Source organism: Oncorhynchus kisutch, linkage group LG3 (genome assembly GCF_002021735.2).
Source record: "Oncorhynchus kisutch isolate 150728-3 linkage group LG3, Okis_V2, whole genome shotgun sequence".
Taxonomy (NCBI): Eukaryota; Metazoa; Chordata; class Actinopteri; order Salmoniformes; family Salmonidae; genus Oncorhynchus; species Oncorhynchus kisutch.
Window position 1 is genome coordinate 17,321,592 of NC_034176.2, and position 18,924 is coordinate 17,340,515.

The following is an 18,924-nucleotide window of genomic DNA, read 5'->3' on the forward strand; positions in this document are numbered from 1 at the left end:
AGGTTCTCCCCAGCTCTGCTTTTGCTCCGAGTTTTATTTATATGCAGTGCTTAAGCATTCGAAGAAGAGTTGAGCTATTAAATATTAATACTACCTGTAATTATTAACATGGTTCCCTGGGATGTGTAGTGGAGCTCTGCTCTACAGCAGCATACATACTGCTGAACGGCACAGCTACTGTTCTTTACCGTCTCTTACCACAAAAAGGACCCTACAAAGTCAGTGCCAGGTCGTCAGCACTCAGCACTTTGGCCTTCCCTTTAAGTATTTTAGTATTTTATTACAGATCCCCATTAGCTATTGCCAAGGCTACTCTTCCTGGGGTCCAAACAAGATTAATGCAATTGCATACAAAATGAAACAGTACATCACACAACACATTATTACACACTACTCTACCACAACATATCTACAATACAACACATTATTACACACTACTCAATCACAGCATCTCTACAATACAACACATTATTACATTACACACTACTCTACCACAACATAACACATTATTACACACTACTCTACCACAACATACCTACAATACAACACATTATTACACACTACTCTACCACAGCATCTCTACAATACAACACATTATTACACACTACTCTACCACAACATATCTACAATACAACACATTATTACACACTACTCTACCACAGCATCTCTACAATACAACACATTATTACACACTACTCTACCACAACATATCTACAATACAACACATTATTACACACTACTCTACCACAACATATCTACAATACAACACATTATTACACACAACTCTACCACAACATATCTACAATACAACACATTATTACACACTACTCTACCACAACATATCTACAATACAACACATTATTACACACTACTCTACCACAACATACCTACAATACAACACATTATTACACACTACTCTACCACAGCATCTCTACAATACAACACATTATTACACACTACTCTACCACAACATATCTACAATACAACACATTATTACACACTACTCTACCACAACATATCTACAATACAACACATTATTACACACTACTCTACCACAACATATCTACAATACAACACATTATTACACACTACTCTACCACAACATATCTACAATACAACACATTATTACACACTACTCTACCACAACATATCTACAATACAACACATTATTACACACTACTCTACCACAACATATCTACAATACAACACATTATTACACACTACTCTACCACAACATATCTACAATACAACACATTATTACACACTACTCTACCACAGCATCTCTACAATACAACACATTATTACACACTACTCTACCACAACATATCTACAATACAACACATTATTACACACTACTCTACCACAACATATCTACAATACAACACATTATTACACACTACTCTACCACAACATATCTACAATACAACACATTATTACACACTACTCTACCACAACATATCTACAATACAAAATCCATAATACAGTAATATAACAATATTACAATGTAAGTGCGTGTAGAGTGCGTGTGTTAGCGTGTCTTCACAGTCCGCGCTGTTTTCCTTAAGAGGTGTAGTTTTCTTTTTTCTTTTTTTTCTTGCATTAGTTACAGTGCCTTCAGAAATTAAGATAAAATGACAAGCCGAAATGTCTAAGTATTCAACCCCATTTATGGCAAGCCTAAATAAATTCAAGAGTAAAAATGTGCTTAATAAGTTGCAAGGACTCACTCTGTGTGCAATAATAGTGTTTAACATCATCTTTGAATCACTACCTCAACTCTGTACCCCACACACACACAATTATCTGTAAGGTCCCTCAGTTGAGCAGTGAATTTCAAACACAGATTCAACCACAAAGACCAGGGAGGTTTTCCAATGCCTCGCAAAGAAGGGCACCTTTTGATAGAGATTAAAACATGTAAACAAAGAAGACTTTGAATATCCCTTTGAGCATGATGAAGTTATTAATGACTCTTTGGATGGTGTATCAGTACACCCAGTCACTACAAAGATACAAGCGTCCTTTCTAACTCATTTGCTGGAGAGGAAGGAAAACGATCAGGGATTTCTCAGTGAGGCCAATGACGACTTTAAAATATTTACAGGGTTTAATGGCTGCGATAGGAGAACTGAGGATGGATCAACAAAATTGTAGTTATTCTACAAGACTAACCTAATTGACAGACTGAAAAGAAGGGAGCCTGTGCAGAATAAGCATATTCCAAAATATCCTGTTTGTAGCACATTTACTAAAGTAACACTGCAAAAAATGCGACAAAGCAAGGACTTTCTGTCCTGAATACAAAGTGTTATGTTAGGGGCAAATCCAATACAACACATTACTGAATACTAATGTTCCCTATAATTGTTTTCTATCACCTAGGAAATTTGAGGTCTTTTGGGTGAACATTTTGTGCAACTTCCGGTGTGCATTTACAGTGAACACTGAGGCTATACCCTTACAGTTTTAGACAGTAGCCTTGTGGCCAATCTTCCCTCAAAAAAATATCAACAGTGAGCAAATTTCTTGTCTGCTGAGCTCAAACTTGAATATTGTGTGGAGTACAGGCTGAGTCGTGCGCAATATAATGTTTTGTTTCGGTATTTTGCATTGAAAGTGGCTAATATTGTGTTGATTCGATCACAATTGCCACAGTAAAGGGAAACGTTGATAGTGTTAACTAACAGGGAGAGCTCTAGAATGTTGAGTGAAGTTAAATCTCATGCTTCTCTCTGTGGGCTGATAGTTCTTCTGCGCTTTGCGTGGCAGTCCCAGGGGAGCTACCCGACAGTCTTGGGCGCATTTGAGCATAATATAGGCCTACCAACAAAACCAATAGACAAAATCCAATAAGATTTTCACGTGGAAATATATTTTGCTTTCTATGATATATCCTACCGTAGCCTATATGTTATGAGCCTTTTAAAACATTTTTACATTATGAAGGGCTTGACATTATTTTACTTGGTCTGTAACACCATGGACCAAATAGGTGACTGTAAATTGCATTGTGTTGTATGATGCAAGAAACCACTTTACAAAATAAAATTGATTATTATTACAATACAGAGAATTAGACAATGTAGGGTACCCCTCTGCCTATTGGCTTATTTGCATATTCAAGCATGTCTCAAAATACAACACTGCCCCTTCTAATTAAGACGTACGCTTTTTACCGGACTCACTTTTTTACAGACAGCTTGAAATGTAACCTACACATTCCTGCCCATGTACATATCTCTAACTAGGCTAATCATTTGCTAAGGAGCAAAGAATATCAACAAATCTGCGCTCTGATCTGAAAAGCGCATTCACTCGTTGGTGATTGAAAGACCACTCTGTTGCGCTCTGGCTTTGCCTCCAACAATATCAGACTCAATCTTGCAAAGTTAGAAAAGGGGCTTATATAATGTTTACTCAATCACAGAAAAAACTATATGATCTATATATAGTGTAGTGCAAATAATGGGGCGAACAAATAACGTACCACTCTCCATATTTTCAAGCATAGTGGTGGCTGCATCATGTTATGGGTATGCTTGTAATCATTAAGGACTGGGGAGTTTTTCAGGATAAAAAATCTACGGAATGGAGCACAGCCATATCCTAGAGGAAAACCTGCTTCAGTCTACTTTCCACCAGACACTGGGAGATGAATTCAACTTTCAGCAGGACAATAACCTAAATAACATGGCCAAATCTAACTGGAGTTCATAGGAGGTTGGTGGCACCTTAATTGTGGAGGACAGGCTCGTGATAATGGCTGGAGTGGAATGGTATCAAACACACAGTTTCCATGTATTTGTCATTCCATTCGCTCCGTTCCAACCGTTATTATGAACCGTCCTCCCCTCAGCAGCCTCCACTGCTGGAGTTGCTCTTCAAGAAGACAGTTGATGTTCATGAGTGGTTGAGTTAGTTTTGACTTAAATCAGCTTGAAAATCTATGGCAAGACTTGAAAATGGGTGTTTAGCAATGATCCACATTTGACAGAGCTTGAAGAATTTAGACAATAATAATGGCCAATTGTTGCACAATCCAGGTGTGTAAAGCTACTAGAGACTTACCCAGACAGACTCACAGCTGTAATCGCTACCGATTATTCACACGCCTGTATTGACTCAGGTGTGTGAATACTTATGTAATGAGATATTTATATATTCCATTTTCAATAAATTTGCAAACATTTCTAAAAGCATGTTTTCGCTTTGTCATTATGGGGTGTAGATGGTGGAGAAAACACAACAAAATGTGGAATAACTCAAGAGGTATGAATACTTTCTGAAGGCACTGTACTTAATGTGGAATAGAGTTCCATGTCGTCATGGCTCTTTGTAATACTGTGTGTTTCCCATTGCCTGTTCTGGATTTGGGGACTGTGAAGAGATTTTTCAACGCCAATACCGATTATTGGAGGACCAAAAAAGCCGATACCGATTAAATCTGCTTTTTTTGAAATGTATTTGTAATAATGACAATTACAACAATACTGAATGAACACTTATTTTAACTTAATATAATACATCGATGAAATCAATTTAGCCTCAAGTAAATAATGAAACATGTTCAATTTGGTTTAAATAATGCAAAAACAAAGTGTTGGAGAAGAAAGTAAAAGTGCATTATGTGCTATGTAAGAAAGCTAATGTTTCAGTTCCTTGCTCGGAACATGAGAACATATGAAAGCTGGTGGTTCCTTTTAACATGAGTCTTCAATATTCCCAGGTAAGAATTTTTAGGTTGTAGTTATTATACGAATTATAGGACTATTTCCCTCTAAACCATTTGTATTTCATTGACTATTGGAGGTTCTTATTGGCACTTTAGTATTGCCAGTGTAACAGTATAGCTTCCGTCCCTCTCCTCGCTCCTCCCTGGGCTCGAACCAGCAACACAACGACAACAGCCACCATCTGTCACGCCTTGGTCTTAGTATTTTGTGTTTTCTTTAATTATTTGGTCAGGCCAGGGTGTGACATGGGTTATTGTGGTGTGTTTTTGTCTTAGGGGTTTTGTGGGGTGTCTAAGTAGTCTATGGCTGCCTGAGGCGGTTCTCAATCAGAGTCAGGTGATTATCGTTGTCTCTGATTGGGAACCATATTTAGGCAGCCATATTCTGTGAGTGTTTTCGTGGGTGATTGTTCCTGTCTTTGTGTTTGCACCAGATAGGGCTGTTTCGGTTTTCGTTATTTCATTTCGTTATTTTTGTAGTTTCTGCATGTATAGTTTTTCCTTCATTAAAATATATCATGAATCATCATCACGCTGCATTTTGGTCCGATCCTTGTTCTACCTCTTCGTCAGAGGAGGAGAAGCCGTTACAGAATCACCCACCACACCCGGACCAAGTGGCGTGGTAACAGGCAACAGCAGCAGCAGGAGCAGCAGCAGCTGCAGTGGGAGAGGTTGCACCACCTGGAGAAATGGACATGGGAGGAGGAACTGGACGGTAAAGGACCCTGGGCTCAGCCTGGAGAATATCGCCGCCCCAAGGAAGAACTGGAGGCGGGGAAAGCGGAGAGGCGCTGGTATGAGGAGGCAGCACGGCGACGCGGATGGAAGCCTGAGAGTTGGCCCCAAAAATGTATTGGGGGGGGCTCACAGGGAGTATGGCTATGCCAGGTAGGAGACCTGCGCAAACTCCCTGTGCTTACCGGGGGGCTAGAGAGACCGGGCAGGCACCGTGTTATGCTATGGAGCGCACGGTGTTTCCAGTGCGGGTGCATAGCCCGGTGCGGTTCATACCAGCTCTTCGTATTGGCCAGGCTAGAGTGGGCATCGAGCCAGGTAAAGTTGGGCAGGCTTGGTGCTCAAGAGCTCCAGTGCGCCTGCACGGTCCGGTCTATCCAGAGCCACCTCTACACACCAGTCCTCCGGTGGCAGCTCCCCGCACCAGGCTTCCTGTGCGTGTTCTCTATCCAGTTCCACCAGTGCCAGCACCACGCATCAGGCCTACAGTGCGCCTCGCCTCTCCAGCACTGCCGGAGTCTCCCGCCTGTTTAGCGCAGCCAGAGCCTTCCTTCTCTCCAGCGCTGCCGGAGTCTCCTGCCTGTTCAGCGCAGCCTGAGCTGCCAGTCTGCATGGAGCAGCCAGAGCTGCTAGTCTGCATGAAGCAGCCAGAGCGGCTAGTCTGCATGGAGCAGCCAGAGCTGCTAGTCTGCATGGAGCAGCCAGAGCTGCCAGTCTGCATGGAGCAGCCAGCGCTGCCAGTCTGCATGGAGCAGCCAGAGCTGTCAGGTTGCATGGAGCAGCCAGAGCTGCCAGTCTGCATGGAGCAGCCAGAGCTGTCAGGTTGCATGGAGCAGCCAGAGCTGCCAGTCTGCATGGAGCTGCCAGTCTGCATGGAGCTGCCAGTCTGCATGGAGCTGCCAGTCTGCATGGAGCTGCCAGTCTGCATAGTGCAGCCAGTCTGCATAGTGCGGCCAGTCTGCATGGAGCTGCCAGTCTGCATAGTGCAGCCAGAGCTGCCAGTCTGCATGGAGCTGCCAGTCTGCATAGAGCAGCCAGAGCTGCCAGTCTGCATGGAGCAGCCAGAGATGCCAGTCTGCATGGAGCAGCCAGAGCTGCCAGTCTGCATGGAGCAGCCAGAGCAGCTAGATTTTCCAGTCAGCGAGACTCTTCCAGATCTGCCAGTCAACCAGACTCTTCCAGATCTGCCAGTCAACCAGACTCTTCCAGATCTGCCAGTCAACCAGACTCTTCCAGATCTGCCAGTCAACCAGACTCTTCCAGATCTGCCAGTCAACCAGACTCTTCCAGATCTGCCAGTCAACCAGACTCTTCCAGATCTGCCAGTCAACCAGACTCTTCCAGATCTGCCAGTCAACCAGACTCTTCCAGATCTGCCAGTCAACCAGACTCTTCCAGATCCGCCAGCCAGCCAGGATCTGCCAAAGCCAACTACCTGCCTGAGCTTCCTCTCAGTGCTGAGCTTCCTCTCAGTGCTGGGCTTCCTCTCAGTGCTGGGCTTCCCCTCAGTGCTGGGCTTCCCCTCAGTGCTGGGCTTCCCCTCAGTGCTGAGCTGCCCCTCAGTCCCGAGCTTCCCTTCAGTCCCGAGCTTCCCTTCAGTCCCGAGCTTCCCTTCAGTCCCGAGCTGCCTCAGTCCCGAGCTGCCCCTCAGTCCCGAGCTGCCTCAGTCCCGAGCTGCCCCTCAGTCACGAGCTGCCCCTCAGTCCAGTGGGGTTCTGGGTGAGGACTATTAGGCCATGGTCGGAGGCGAGGGTGGATTATCCCAGGACGCGAGGGGGAGGAACTATGACATTTATGGAGTGGGGTCCACGTTCCGAGCCGGAGCCGCCACCATGGACAGACGCCCACCCGGACCCTCCCTATGGTTTTGAGGTGCGTCCGGGAGTCCGCACCTTGGGGGGGGGGGGTTCTGTCACGCCTTGGTCTTAGTATTTTGTGTTTTCTTTAATTATTTGGTCAGGCCAGGGTGTGACATGGGTTATTGTGGTGTGTTTTTGTCTTAGGGGTTTTGTGGGGTGTCTAAGTAGTCTATGGCTGCCTGAGGCGGTTCTCAATCAGAGTCAGGTGATTATCGTTGTCTCTGATTGGGAACCATATTTAGGCAGCCATATTCTGTGGGTGATTGTTCCTGTCTTTGTGTTTGCACCAGATAGGGCTGTTTCAGTTTTCGTTATTTCATTTCGTTATTTTTGTAGTTTCTGCATGTATAGTTTTTCCTTCATTAAAATATATCATGAATCATCATCACGTTGCATTTTGGTCCGATCCTTGTTCTACCTCTTCGTCAGAGGAGGAGATAGAAGAAAGCCGTTACACCATCGAAGAAGCGTTACCCATGCAGAGCAAGGGGAACAACTACTAGAAGGCTCAGAGCAAGTGACGTTTGAAATGCTATTAGCGCGCGCTAACTAGCTAGCCATTTCACTTCGGTTACACCAGCCTCATCTCAGGAGTTGATAGGCTTGAAGTCATAAACAGCGCAATGCTTGACGCACAACGAAGAGCTGTTGGCAAAATGCAAGAAAGTGCTGTTTGAATGAATGTTTACGTGCCTGCTTCTGCCTACCACCGCTCAGTCAGATACTTGTATGCTTAGTCAGATTATATGCAACGCAGGACACGCTAGATATAATCTAGTAATATCATCAACCATGTGTAATTAACTAGTTATTATGATTGATTGTTTTTTATAAGATACGTTTAATGCTAGCTAGCAACTTACCTTGGCTTACTGCATTCGCGTAACAGGCAGTCTCCTTGTGGAGTGCAACGAGAGAGAGGCAGGTCATTATTGCATTGGACTAGTTAACTGTAATGTTGCAAGACTGGATCCCCCGAGCTGACAAGGTGAAAATCTGTCGTTCTGCCCCTGAACGAGGCAGTTAACTAGGCCGTCATTGAAAATAAGAATGTGTTCTTAACTGATCACTAATCACTAACTACACACGGTTGATGATATTACTAGTTTATCTAGCATGCCCTGCGTTGCATATAATCAATGCGGTGCGTATTCGTGAAAAAGGACTGTCTTGCTCTAATGTGTACCTAGCCATAAACATCAATGCCTTTCTTAAAATCAATACACAAGTATATATTTTTAAACCTGCATATTTAGTTAATATTGCTTGCTAACGTGCCTTGTTGCGCCCTCTGTGAAGACCATTTCTTCCTCACAAAGACAGCCAACTTCGCTAAACGGGGGATGATTTAACAAAAGCGCATTTGCGAAAAAAGCTAAATCGTTGCACAACTGTACCTAACCATAAACATCAATGCCTTTCTTAAAATCAATACATAGAAGTATATATTTTTAAACCTGCATATTTTGCTAAAAGAAATCCAGGATAGCAGGCAATATTAACCAGGTGAAATTGTCACTTCTCTTGCGTTCATTGCACGCAGAGTCAGTGTATATGCAACAGTTTGGGCTGCCGAATTTACCAGAATTTTACGTAATTATGACATAACATTGAAGGTTGTGCAATGTAACAGGAATATTTAGACTTATGGATGCCACCCGTTAGATAAAATACGTAACGGTAACGGTGAAAGAATAAATGTCTTGTTTTCGAGATAATAGTTTCCGGATTCGACCATATTAATGACCTAAGGCTCGTATTTCTGTGTGTTATTATGTTATAATTAAGTCTGTGATTTGATAGAGCAGTCGACTTAGCGATGGTAGGCACCAGCAGGCTCGTAAGCATTCATTCAAACAGCACTTTTGTGCGTTTTGCCAGCAGCTCGTCGCTGTGCTTCAAGCACTGAGCTGTTTATGACTTCAAGCCTATCAACTCCCGAGATTAGGCTGGTGTAACCGATGTGAAATGGCTAGCTAGTTAGCGGGGTGCGCACTAATAGCGTTTCAAATCAAATTAAATGTATTTATATAGCCCTTCGTACATCAGCTGATATCTCAAAGTGCTGTACTGAAACCCAGCCTAAAACCCCAAACAGCAAGCAATGCAGGTTTAGAAGCACGGTGGCTAGTAAAAACTCCCTAGAAAGGCCAAAACCTAGGAAGAAACCTAGGGAGGAACCAGGCTATGTGGGGTGGCCAGTCCTCTTCTGGCTCTACTGGGTGGAGATTATAACAGAACATGGCCAAGATGTTCAAATGTTCATAAATGACCAGCATGGTCCAATAATAATAAGGCAGAACAGTTGAAACTGGAGCAGCAGCACGGCCAGGTGGACTGGGGACAGCAAGGAGTCATCATGTCAGGTAGTCCTGGGGCATGGTCCTAGGGCTCAGGTCCTCCGAGAGGGAGAAAGAAAGAGAGAAAGAGAGAATTAGAGAGAGCACACTTAAATTCACACAGGACACCGAATAGGACAGGAGAAGTACTCCAGATATAACAAACTGACCCTAGCCCCCCGACACTAACTACTGCAGCATAAATACTGGAGGCTGAGACAGGAGGGGTCAGGAGACACTGTTTCAAACGTCACACGCTCTGAGATTTGGAGTGGTTGTTCCCCTTGCTCAGCAAGGGCCGCGGCTTTTGTGGAGCGATGGGTAACGCTGCTTCGAGAGTGGCTGTTGTCGATGTGTCCCTGGTTCGAGCCCAGGTAGGAGCGAGGAGAGGGACGGAAGCTATACTGTTACACTGGCAATACTAAAGTGCCTATAAGAACATCCAATAGTCAAAGGTGTATGAAATACAAATCGTATAGAGAGAGAGTGTCCTGTAATTCCTATAAAAACTTCTTACCTGGGAATATTGAAGACTCCTGAACCTGTTAAGGCTCAGCAGAATACTGCCCCCTTTGGATGAATTGCGTGCCCATAGTAAACTGAAAGAAAATCTGTCCAAAATTGCTAATATATGCATATAATAATAATTATTGGATAGAAAACACTCTTAAGCTTCTAAAACCGTTTGAATTATGTCTGTAAGTATAGCAGAACTCACAGGGCAGGCAATCTCCCAAACAATTTTTGGGAGCCTGAAACTTGGGGCAACTTTGACGTCATCGCCCCCACCCTTCCCAACCAGCTATGGATCTGGAGACACTTTATATGTCTTCCACTAGATGTCCTCATTCAGTACAGCGTTTAATTGTGCAAATCCTGCGAGTTTTGACCCTTTGGGAGGCAAAAGAGTGGATGTCGCGAGAAAATACCTGGAGACTAGAGCGCGCATTTAGGACAGACTTTCCTTTGTTCCAGAATGCCTCAGAAGAAGCACATTTGTCCGATAGATTTGAGAATGGTTTTGTACGTTTAGAACATCCTAAAGCTTGATTCTGCACTTAGTTTGACCAGTTTAGTCGACATATAATATGTAATTTTGAAGTTTTGATGCGCAACTGTTCGGGACCAGAAGTAATTTTGGATGCATTTCATCTGGAACTCATAGCATATGCTACTATAAAGGCACACGAACTGAAACCAAACGTTACATTAGGTAAGTATGACTCCTTCCACTACATTCTGATCGAAGACCATCAAAGGTAAGGGAATATTTATGTTGTAATTTTGTGTTTCTGTTGACTCCAACATAGCGGAGAAATATTGCTTATGTCTGAGCGCCGTCTCAGATTATTGAATAGTGAACGATTTCTGTAACGTTAAAAAGAAATGTGACAAAGCGATTGCATTAAGAAGCAGTGTATCTTTCTAACTATATGTAGAACATGTATATTTAGTCAAAGTTTATGATGTGTATTGCTGTTATCTGGCGTTATCTGGCGGAGCTATCTATGATTTCTCCGGACATTTTTTTGCATTTTCTGAACATGGCGTCAATGTAAACGGAGATTTATGGATATAAATGGCATATTATTGAAAAAAACATAAATATACTGTGTAACATGTCCTATTACTGTCATCTGATGAAGACTTTCAAAAGGTTAGTGAATTATTTGTCTTTTAATCCTGCGTTTGTGATTGCATCTTTTGTTCGACAAAATGGCTACATATCGTCTGTGTCTTTGTGGTGGTTTGATATAAATATGTGCCATGTTTTCGCCGTAAAACATTTTAGAAATCTGACACGCTGGGTAGATGAACAAGGTGTTTATCTTTCATTTGAGCTATTGGACTTGTTAATGTGTGGAGGTTAAATATTTCTAAGAATATTTTTGCATTCTGTGCGCCACTGTTTCAGTTGAGCGGGGGGGGGGGGGGTACCCCTTGGGGAACCTGTACCGTTAACACGTTAAAAGGAACCACCAGCTTTCATATGTTCTCATGTTCTGAGCAAGGAACTTAAACGTTAGCTTTTTACATGGCACATATTGCACTTTTACTTTCTTCTCCAACATTTTGTTTTTGCATTATTTAAACCAAATTAAACATGTTTCATTATTTATTTGAAGCTAAAGTGATTTTATTGATGTATTATATTAAGTTAAAGTAAGTGTTCATTCAGTATTGTTGTAATTGTAATTATTAGCGATGTCAAGCAAGCATAGCAGCACTTTATTACAGACAGACCTCTCACAATCTTAGCTACCCATCAATACATTTTGACCATGACAGTTTGCAATGCAGGGCTGAGCCAAGCAGTTTAGTCTCCTCAGCTTGCTCCATTTCCACATTATTCATTACAAGATTCAATTGAGGTTTTGGATTTAGTGAATGATTTGTCACAAATACAATGCTTTTAATTTGTTTATATTTAGGACTAGCTTATGTCTTGCCTCCCATTCCAAAACTGACTGCAGCTCTTCGTAGCCCATAAGACTTCTGAACAGTTCGTCTAATGTCTACCCAGACAATTTACATTGACCCGCTTTATTATTTATTTATTTATCTTCATTGCTTTCCACTGACTCCCTTGAACTGGCTGTATGCACTCACTAGATTGGGGGAGACTGCCCGTGAGACATAAAAAAATATATATATAATTTACCTTTTTTCTCCCCAATTTCGTGGTATCCAATTGGTAGTTAGTCTTGTCCCATCACTGCAACTCCCATACGGACTCGGGGAGAGGCAGAGGTCGAGAGCCGTGCGTCCTCTGAAACATGACCCAGCCAAGCCGCATACTCGCACATAGACACACTTTACATATGCACTGCTTCTTGACACAATGCCAGCTTAACCCGGAAGCCAGCCGCACCAATGTATTAGAGGAAACACCGTATACCTGGCGACCGTGTCAGCGTGCATGTGCCCGCCCCACCACAGGAGTCGCGATGGGACAAGAACATTTTGGCCTGCCAAACACTCTCCTAACCCGGACGATGCCAATTGTGCGTCGCCTCATGGGTCTCCCAGCCACGGCCAGCTGTGTGAGAGCCTGGGAATGAACCCGGGTCTGTAGTGACGCATCAAGCACTGCAATGCACTGTCTTAGACCGCTGCACCACTCGGGAAGGCCCCCACAAATTGATTTTAACAAATAATTAGACCCCCAAAAATGCGGCCCTCCGTTGAATTTCAAAATCCTGATGTGGCCCTCGAGTGAAAAAGATTGCCCATCCCTGAACTAGACTCTACCCACACACTCACACATACTACACTGACACTCCAACATACACACACGCAGATGCATATTGACGCCATGCACATACATACTCAGACACACTTTACATATGCTGCTGCTACTCTGTTTATAACATATCCTGATTGCCTAGTCACTTTTACCCCTACCAACATGTACATACTGTGTTACTTCAATTACCTCAACTACCGCGTACCACTGCACATTGACTCGGTACTGGTACTCCTTGTATATAGCCTTATTTTTTTATTGTTACTATTTCATTGGAAGGTTGTTTTCGGTGCATCCAACAATACGATTTGATTTGTTAAGTGTTGCAGTGATTTTACTTATTGTGGTTGATGTGTATAGTGTAAAGTCATCAGCATACATAGACACACAGGCTTTACTCAGTGCCAATGGCAGGTCATAAGTAAACATTTCTTTAAAGTAAGGGGCCTAGACAGCTGGCCTGGGCAATGCATGACTCTACCTGGATTATGTTGGAGAGGATTCCATTAAAGAACCCCTTCTGTGTTCTTTTGGACAGGTAACTCTCCATCCACGATATAGCAGGGAATGTATAACCATAACACATAAAGTACTTTTTTCCAGCAGCACATTTTGATCGATAATATCAAAAGCTACACTGACGTGTAACAAGACAGCTCCCCCAATTTTCTTATTATCCATTTCTTTTAGCGAATCATCAGTCATTTGTGTAAGTGCCCTTCCCTATAAGCATGCTGAAAGTCTGTCAATTTGTTTACCGTGAAATACACTGAACAAAAATATAAACACAACATTTAAAGAGTTGGTGCCATGTTTCATGAGCTGAAATTAAAGATCCCAGACATGTCCCATATGCACAACAGCTTATTTCGCTCAAATGTTGTGCACAAGTTAGTTTACATCCATGTTAGTGAGCATTTCTCCTTTGCCAAGATAATCCATCCACCTGACAGGTGTGGCATATCAAGAAGCTTAGTAAACAGCATGATCAGCACGCAGGTGCACCTTGTGCTGGGGACAATAAAAGGTAACTCTAAAATGTGCAGTTTTGTTACACAACACAATGCTACAGATTTCTCACATTTTATAGGAGTGTGCAATTGGCATGCTAACTGCAGGAATGTCCACGAGCTGTTGCCAGATAAAGGTTTTTGTGGCCAACAGATGCATACCTGTATTCTCAGTTGTGTGAAATCCATAGATTAGGGCCTTATTTATTTATTTAAATTGACTGATTTCCTTATATGAACAGTAACAGTAAAATCTTTGAAGTTGTTGCATGTTGTGGTTATATTTTTGTTCAGTGTAGCATTGTATCTAGCTGACCAGTGGCTTCAACCATTTGTCTGTGTCTTTGCTCAATGATGCTAAGATCCCTTCATGCGCCAGTACTGTGTCCAACTCTAATCCATTTGGTGTGCGAAGACAGAAATTAGAGGATAGAGAGGGTAAGAGAAGCAGAAAGAGAGTGGCTGACGGGAGGGATAGAGACAGGAAGATTACAAATACGCCATCCAAATGATGTATATACAGTGGGGCAAAAAAGTATTTAGTCAGCCACCAATTGTGCAAGTTCTCACACTTAAAAAGATGAGAGGCCTGTAATTTTCATCATCGGTACACTTCAACTATGACAGACAAAATGCTTAATTTTTGGGGGGATTTTTGCGGATTTTTTATGAATTTATTTGCAAATTATAGTGGAAAATAAGTATTTGGTCATGGTGTTGCCCCCATTTTTTCTCATTTTGTCTGTCATAGTTGAAGTGTACCTATGATGAAAATGACAGGCCTCATATTTTTACGTGGGAGAACTTGCACAATTGGTGGCTGACTAAATCCTTTTTTGCCCCCCTGTAAACCCTGGATTGCCAATATGCTGCCACCGGTCAGCCATATTGGCATTCCTCAGTAGGAACAGTCCTCCATAGGAATGAATGGAATTCAATGAAATTATTAAAGCACAAAATGTAAGAGGTTTTTGTTGTAGTGGGGACAGTAACATTAGAAGATTTAAAAAAGTATACTTTAAGGAACATTTTTGTATGTATTCTTCTTTTTAATGTTTAGCGCAATATAATTTAAAAGTATGCATTGTCTGTACTGATCATCGCAAAAACAATTCTAGACATAAATGCATTTCAAAAGCTTCCATAATTTGTTGTACAATTATGTGGAAGTGCCAAGATGGAGTCGCGGTTGCTTTAAAACAGCGCCCCCTGTCAGTCATCTAATGTATACATAAATCATGCTCCATCCCCACCAACGGGGGTTCACTGGCTCACAGATGGCCCAGTTGGCAGGCTAGCAGCCCAGCCAGATACAGTTCTACTCCCAGCCCTGTCCTCCATAGTACACCCAGGCCTCATTACCTCACCACCACCGTCACTGTCACAGCAGAGCTCGAAAGAACACAGTCATTTAAATACAAGCAACCCAAATGTCGGTTTCTTGCACATGGATTTGTTAATGGACTGTTAGTTTTGTAACAATCAGTGTGTGTGTTTGGCCACTGTTAAAGTTAATAATTTGTCCATCTCTTAAAGTGGGTTTTAAGGGATGGACAATCATTTTTGCGTCACCCCATCAGAATATAATGTACCTCATTGTCAGAAGATTTTTAAAGAGAGGTTAGCTTTCAAAAAGCCCAGAATGTACGAATTAACGATTTACAAAACTGAAGATCTTGCCTTTTGGGGTGGCGTGTCCTTGAAGGAATTTAGTGTAGAACATGACTGACAACTGGCAAGCGTGTGTTCTGCTAAGGGAAATCAATAGCATAGAGGAACAAAGTCTACCAGGCCACCATGGGTTTCGTCTGGTAACCTGTAATAGAAAATGAAAGGCCCTGCTTGTGCTGTGTTACTCGCTCTCTCCCTTTCTCTCCTCTCTCCCCATCCTCCCTTTCTTTCGTTTTCCCCTTCTCTCGCCCCCATTTTCTCTCTCTCTCGCCCCCATTTTCTCTCTCACCCCCTTTTCTCTCTCGCTCATTCATCCACCCTCTCTCCCTGTCTCTCGCGCTCTCTTTCTCACTCTCATGTTCTGTGTTTGTAAACGGCGTCAGCTGCGAGAGGGAATGCAGCGTTAATTGGGGGCGGTTGATTGAGGTCAGAGGAAAGGCTCAGAGCGTGTACTCCCCTCCAATGGTAGTCTACAGGCGTCCACAGGCTTCCCTTCCGAAACTGTTCGAAACATTTCATGCATATATTATGATGTCATTTTGACATTTTTGCTCGGTTTGGTTTTGGCCGATTTTTTTGGGCTGTTCTAGAGGCAAGACTACGCCCCTTCGTCAGTAATTGGTCAACAGTAGGGATTCTACAATAGTGTTGTCATTCAACGATATAGACGACTCGTTTTCATGGACATTTTTTCACTTGAGAAATATTACACCGAACATTAGTTAGTTAGTACCTTTTCCACATTTTGTTGTGTTACAGCCTGAATTAGAAATGGATTAAATGTAGATTTTCTGACACTCGCCTACACACAATATGGCTGTCCCCGACAACATCAACAAATGTTAGTCGACAGAGAGTTGTCTGTTCCATCGCCCAATCGATTGGTCGACATTTTACAATACAGTCAACTACATGTAGGCTACTGAGCTTGTTTGATGCTTTAAGCACTGCGATGACAAATGAAGACACAAATTACTAAAGAAGGGGAGCCAGAGATCAATATAGCCTAACCAGAAGAAAAAGTCCTGTTCCCTACCCTCTTCCCCTTGCATTGCTGCTGTTGGCCTTCACAGATTCTGCCGTTAAGCTCCAGAAGGTGCGGGTAATGGGCTACACCATCAGTTGGCAACGTTTTCCATTTGGTGTGCCAAGTTATCGTACCATTTCTATTGACCTGCGTGCCAGTTATTTTAGGCGCAGTATTTGCAGCATACTGCAGTTATGCTGCACTTTAACTGTAGTTATAATGGAATTATACTGCACTCTTACTGCAATCTTTTTTCATGATGGAAATTATACAAATCTAAAAGTAACTTCTGTTGCCATTGCCAATATTTAACAATAGCCTACATAAAGCCAACAAATAAAAACATTACAGCCCGCAAGTATAAAATATCCTCATTTTAAAATATCCTAATCATCACATTGGCTATGCGTGGCCGATCTGCAAGGAACTTGAAACATTGTATTAACTTGGTCTGGTGTGAAGCTTGTGCTAGCAAACTTAAAACGTTGTATAAAATATTCTGGGCCCTCAGTTTCCTGTGCCAGTGAGCTCCAGACAGAAAGTCACTGCTGTAGGAATGCAGTGAAGTGCAGTAATGTTTTGATTCCAAAACATCCGGTGATTTTGCAGAAATACTAATAATAAATATTGATAAAAGATACTAGTGTTATTCACAGAATTAAAGATAGACTTCTCCTTAATGCAACTGCTGTGTCAGATTTCACTTTTTTTTTACGGAAAAAGCATAATCTGAGAACAGCGCTCAGAGCCCAAAACAGCCAGAGGAAAAGACGCCATTTTGGAATCAACAAAGTTAGAAACAACACCATAACAATCCCCTAACCTTTGATGATCTTCATCAGAAAGCACTCCCAGGAATCCCAGTTCGACAATAAATGACTGATTTGTTCCATCATTTATGTCCAAATAGCCACTTGTTATTAGCGTGTTCAGCCCAGTAATCCATCTTCATGAGGCGCGAGCATTTCATCCAGACAAAAACTCGAAAAGTTCCGTTACAGTCCTTTAGAAACATGTCAAACGATGTATGGAATCAATCATTAGGATGTTTTTAACATAAAACATCAATAATGTTCCAACCGGAGAATTCCTTTGTCTTCAGAAAAAGCACTGGAACACGAGGTAACTCTGTCGGTACCGCGCATCATGAGGCCAAGGCTCTCTGCCAGACCACTGACTCAGAGGTCTCATGAGCCCCTCCTTTATAGTAGAATCCTCATTCAAGTTTCAAAAGACGGTTGACATCTAGTGGAAGCCCTAGGAAGTGCAACCTCATCCATATCTCAATGTGTACTCGGTAGGCCAATCTTTGAAAAACTACAAAACTCAATGTCCCTCTTCCTGGTGGATTTTTCTCAGGTTTTCGCCTGCCATATGAGTTCTGTTATACTCAGACATCATTCAAACAGTTTTAGAAACAGAGTGTTTTCTATCCAATGCTAATAATAATATGCATATATTAGCATCTGGGACAGAGTAGGGGGCAGTTCACTCTGGGCACGCTATTCATCCAAAAGTGAAAATGCTGCCCCCTACCCCATTAATAAACAATTGAAAGCTGAAATGTCTTGAGTCAATAAGTATTCAACCCCTTTATGACAAGCCTAAATAACTTCAGGAGTAAAAATGTGCTTAAAAAGTCCCATAAGTTGCATGGACTATAATAGTATTTAGATAGCCAGTACGAGGGTTTGCACTTAGGTTAGAATGAAAGGCGGCCGGTACGTGGAGGAGAAAATATCTGTAGAGTTCAAAAAGTACTCGCACTCAAAACCATGAAAAGGAATAACCCAAGGAGTCCGAGATGATGTGAAAAATAATGTAATTAATTAAATCCATGCTCGAAAGAATACAAAGTGAAAGTGCAAGGTGCTGAATAAAATGAAAAGGGAACAGAGCATACGTTTCGGCCTTATGTCTTCATCTGTGCTGTAGAAACAAATTAACAACACAAGTACTTAAGACACACCTGCTGTGCGTAACAGGCGCAGGCAGATAGTTGATTAGAGACTGGCGAATCGGAAGTCAATGCATATTAACAAGGGATATATAGAAGAGTATCAAAAATTGACCATTCAAATGTCACATATAACTGGAAAGAGACAACAGTCTGGGCTATATAATATCAGAAGCAATAGATATGAAGTACTCAAGTAGGCGAAACATTTCTTTGTACAGCACTGTCGTAGGCATAAGGCCAAAATGTGTGCTCCGTTCCTATTTCATTTTGTTTAGCACCTTGCATTTTCACTTTTTTAATATTTTGAGCATGGATTCAATTAATTATATATATTTTTTCCA

General features: G+C 42.2%; 1 protein-coding gene across 1 annotated transcript in view; it reads left to right on the forward strand.

The window, feature by feature from the left end:
* Positions 1-18,924, forward strand: part of med27 (mediator complex subunit 27) — a 102,330-nt gene that overhangs the window by 55,044 nt on the left and 28,362 nt on the right. The window lies entirely within an intron of this gene.